The sequence below is a fragment of the Sorex araneus genome, chromosome 10, assembly GCF_027595985.1.
Source record: "Sorex araneus isolate mSorAra2 chromosome 10, mSorAra2.pri, whole genome shotgun sequence".
Lineage (NCBI taxonomy): Eukaryota > Metazoa > Chordata > Mammalia > Eulipotyphla > Soricidae > Sorex > Sorex araneus.
The window spans coordinates 3,152,445-3,157,531 of NC_073311.1; the positions used below are offsets into that span (position 1 = coordinate 3,152,445).

At 39.8% G+C, this 5,087-nt stretch overlaps 1 pseudogene; it reads right to left on the reverse strand.

Annotated features, from left to right (window-relative positions):
* Positions 1-424: 424 nt before the first annotated feature.
* On the reverse strand, positions 425-1,007 carry LOC101558842 (density-regulated protein-like; annotated as a pseudogene).
* Positions 1,008-5,087: the final 4,080 nt, after the last annotated feature.

Below are 5,087 nucleotides of genomic sequence, written 5' to 3' on the forward strand. Positions count from 1 at the left end.
GGCATCAGACTATCAGCAACTCTAACCACTACTGTTAGGCCCTCTCTGACATCCTTTTCTCTTTTTCCATGCCTGTTGGGTCCCCACCCACCACTCAACTGATCAATCTCAGTTCTGTAGACAGACTGTTATCATGGCCATTGTTTATTCCCTTACTTTGCTTCTTGGTAATCCACATATGAGATACTTGGTATTTATTCCTTTTCCTTTGACTCATTTTACTCAGCATGATATTCTCTAGTTCCTTCTTAGTTCAGATCATTAAATAGAGAAAGATATTCAAAATAATTTTTCTTTTCTTGTGAAGCTCAGGAATTACTCCTGTGATGCTCAGGGGACCATATAGGATACAGGGATCAAACCTGGGTAGGCTGTGAGTAAGGCAAAAGCTCTCCCCCTGTACTATTTCTCTAGCCTCTCAGAATCACTTCTCTACTTCTCCAAGATCTTCAATGTTATCATCATCTGTCTCTGACCATTTTTTTCTGAATGGCATCCATTATATTATCTGTAAAGTCTCCCTGAATGATGAGTTTATTGTCCCTTGTTACAGATGCACCACTGGAGATTTTTTGAGTAAAAATATTTGTGCTTCTTTAAGATCAATTTCAAAAACTGCAAGGTCACATACTCTTGTTACTTATTTTTCCTTTGTCCCAGGTATTTTTGCTATTATAACGTTTTGTGGTAGCCTTTTTGTTAAGTTTGACTCCTTCCACTTTTTTTTTCTCTTTTTCCCCCTCTATTCCTCTCTTACTGTTTCCTGAACCTCACTAATTTCAGCTTCCTGTTTGGGTGAATTCTCTATGGTAAGTTTTGCAAACTGGTTTGGAAAACTTCTCTAACCTTTTCTGCATTTTGCAACATAAAGCATGCAATAGAGTACCTCTTAGTAATGAACAGACTCCACAATAAAAGACAGAGAGTGGATAATCAGCATCCAATTTGTCTGTGTTCCTTTGGTCTTCTTTGATTCTGATTAGTAGCCACCAGACCCAGATAGTCATACAAGCCTCGTTTCCTCCACTTCCACCACAAGCACCAGCTGAAGTGACACACACAACTTAATTTTTCTGGCCAGGGCTACTTAGAGCACACATGCCAGATGGGTTCTGTGAGACAAGGCTTTATCGAGAGATTCTGAAAAATTCTTTCCCCATTTTGTTGAGTGTTTTTTCATAAATGAGTATTGACTTTTTAAATTCATTAATATAATGATATGACTTTTCTCTTTCCTTGTACTAATTTGATTACTTGTCACCCCGTTGCTCATCAATTTGCTCCAGTGGGCGCCAGTAATGTCTCCATTCATCCCTGTTGCGTGCTAGTGTAGCTCAATGGCATCTGCTTGCTCCAGGAACACGAAGAACTTAAAACCGTTCATTCAGGGTCTTGACAAAGAAGTCTGACCATCTCGTAGGTGGGTGGCCACGCGGTCTTTTGATGTCCCGTGGAATCCAGTCTGTAACAGCTCTAGTCCAGCAGTCCTCTCATGTTCATGAGAAACGGATTAGTTCCTGATGTTCGTTCTATTTGCTCTCAACAGAATAAACATCTCTGAATGCAGCAGTTATGTGTGCCTACGTCGAGAACATGACAAAAGACCTGACACCTGAGCTGTGCAGGAGGAAGAGAGCAATGTGGAATGCCTTAAAGAGCATCAAAGAAGTTGTTAAGAGGACAAAGAAACTCCAGCTCCGGGCACATCTTTTCGACTCCACCGTTCTTCCTGCACTAACATACACCTCAGAGACCTGGGCCCTACGAAAACAGGATGAGAACGCTATTCGGGTCACCCAAAGAGGAATCAAAAGAACTAGCTTGGAGTATTACGTTTTACTCAAGTGAGAGAAGGAATCTGGAGTTCTGACTTCTGTCTACGATCAAGAATCAGGGACACTGTCTTGTTTGCCAAGGTGTCGAAAATCAGATGGGCCGGACACATAATGCAATTTGGAGATGATCGCAGCCATGGAACCAAAGCTTTTAAACATTGAATCCAGAATTCAAATTAACTTGTGCTTTATCTAAATCTTCACTTTTTTTTACTGGCTTATAAGGTATTTCTTAAAAAATACATGATAACTAAGCGCTTAATTTGTATACTATGTGTTGGAAGTGCTTTATAGTTAAAACATGGCTACTCTCCCTAAGAAGTTTAAATTGGGTAATATGATAAATTATTGGAAGGGAGTGGATAAAATAATGTTATTCACAAAGATACATATTTACACAAAACACATGAGACACACATACTTAATTAAGGTAAATATAAATAATAGCTGAACATTTAAATAACAGAAATGAAGGGATGAAGAGCTATCTATTTAACGAAATTGTATGAACACCAAAGTAGCTTACAAAAATGAAAAGCAAGGGGGCTAGAGCCATAGCACAACGGGTAGGGCGTTTGCCTTGCACACGGCCAACCCAGGTTCAAATCCCAGCATCCCATATAGTCCTCTGAACACTGCCAGGAGTAATTCCTGAGTGCAGAGCCAGGAGTAACCCCTGTGCATTGCCAGGTGTAGCCCAAAAAGAAAAAAAAATGAAAGAAAAGCAGGGACCACAGAGATAGTACAGTGAGAACACTTGTTTTGCATTCAGCCAGCCTAAGTTTGATCTTCAATGTTTCATATGGTCCCTAAATCACCTAGGAGTGATCCCTGAGCACAGAACTAAGAGTGGACCCTGAACAGTGCTCGACATGACTAAAGAAACAAAAAAATAAACAAAACATTAAAGCAATGCATGGTCATTGTGGAGATAAGCATGGAGAAGAAAATAAACATTTCTAGTTCTATTATTCTCAGATAACAACTGTAGTAATTATATACTGGCATTGTTTTTCAACAAAACAGTGTTTTAAATATTGTTTTATAATAAATTTCTCTCGGTATTTAATATACATCTTATTAGATTATTGAATATCCTTCTTTAATAGTATTTTCATAGCTGCAGGGTTTCTATTAAATGAACTGAATCAAAATTTAATGAAATATCTTACATCAGGTTGTTTCTGTGCCCTTTCCCCATCTAACTTTGGTAAACATTAATGTGACAAGCATTTATGGACATAATTACTTTTTTATTATCTGGGAGTATTCTCCCTGTCATCCCCCATCCAACCTTTGGATCTCACTTATTGGGAATTCAACTTGGTAGCGGAAAGGAAGACAGTAATTCCAAGTATTGCCTCCCCTCCCCTCCCCTCCCCTCCCCCCCTCCCCTCCCCTCCCCTTCCCCCTTCCCTTCCTTTCCCCTTCCCTGCCCTTCCCTTTCCTGCCCTTCCCTTCCCTCTCCTATGTCTTAGGATAGACAGAAATTAATGGAATCTTATTATTTTCTTTGAGAGGGCAGACTTTGTGTAGTTCAGGTTTTATTTGTGACTGTGCTCAGGAACCCCTGGTTCTTTGCTAAGAGTTCATCCCTGATGGTACAAGGTTTTTTTTCTTGTACAGTCATGGCATATATAGTCAGATACTCCCATGACTTTGGATCCTCAACAGGTGGAACCAAGAGATCAGAGCAATGCTAACAAAAGACTTCCATGGGTGGAAGAGTCTCCTTCTAGTTTATCTGACTCCTTTTTTCTTTTAATTAAATCACCATGAGATACAGTTACAAAGCTTTCATGATCTGTCTTCAGTCATACAATGTTTCAATACCCATCCCTCCACCACTGTACATTTCTTCTTCTTTCTTCTTCATTCTTCTTTCTCCTCCTTCTTTCTTCATTCTTCTTTCTCCTCCTTCTCCTTCTCATCTGACTCCTCTGTAATCTAATTTCCAAGAATGATTCTTGAATTCTATGTTCATTCCATGAATCTTTCAATTTATCAATTTATCTACCCACAAATCTATATTGATTAAAATGATCAACATTGGTCCCAATTACTCATAACTGAAAATTCTTAGTGACACAATGCTTATGATTATTTCTTTAGAATTCACTTTTGAAAGGAGAGAGGATTTCTTTTTTTTTTTTTAATTTTTATTTTTAAAAAAATTTTATCACCATGTGGAAAGTTACAGAGTTCTCAGGTTTATGTCTCAGTTATACCGTATTAAAACACCATCCCTTCACCAGTGCCCATATTCCACCACCAAAATCCCCGGTATACCCCCCGCCCCCCACCCCAACTGTATAACTGATGAACCTCACTTTATTTTCTCTTCCCCTTGATTACGTTCCATATTTCAACACAAAACTCACTATTGTTGTGGGAGTTATATCCCTAAACAAGATAACCCTAATAAGGAGGCATTTGATAATTAGTTTTCCATTCAAAGATTGTATGTTTTCAGGTTTTAGAAAAGGTCGCGCGGCCGCTAATGCGGCCGCGTGGCTCGGATCTGTCCCAGTCCCGAATCCTGGAGCCGTGTTAGTTGCTGCTCAGTGGCGCCAGGGTTCCATCTGGAGAAGGTGTGCTGGCGGCACCTCCTCCCTCCGGCCCCCCAGTGTTGCTGGCCCCGATTCGGGTCCGGAGCATTGTCCGGGCCGCGTTGCTCACCAGAATGCCTCGAGAGAGGATTTCTTAAAATAACAAGAACAAGATCCTGTCATACATTTAAGAAAAACATGTATAGGTAAGGTGCACTTAAATAACTTAGAAACTATTTATTGACTAACTTTTCAATGGGCTGGAGTGATAGCACGGCAGGTAGGGCATTTGCCTTGCATACGCCGACCTGTGTTTGATTCCTCCGTCCCTCTCGGAGAGCCCAGCAAGCTACTGAGAGTGTCTCGCCTGCATGACAGAGCCTGGCAAGCTACCTGTGGCATATTCCATATGCCAAAAACAGTAACAACAAGTCTCACAATGGAGATGTTACTGGTACCCACTCAAGCAAATTGATGAGCAATGGGATGACAATGATAGTGACAGTGACAACTTTTCAATAACTACTTAACATCTTGTTAGCATAACAAGCTATGAAATTGTTAAGAATGTCCTTGAGTAGGTAATTATCTCTATAAAAATTAGATGTGTTTAGCTTTACACACTTAGTAAGTCCAAAAACCAAAGGAAAAAACTATTAATTTTACAAAATCTGTATGTACAAATTTAGGCCTATTATCTGTA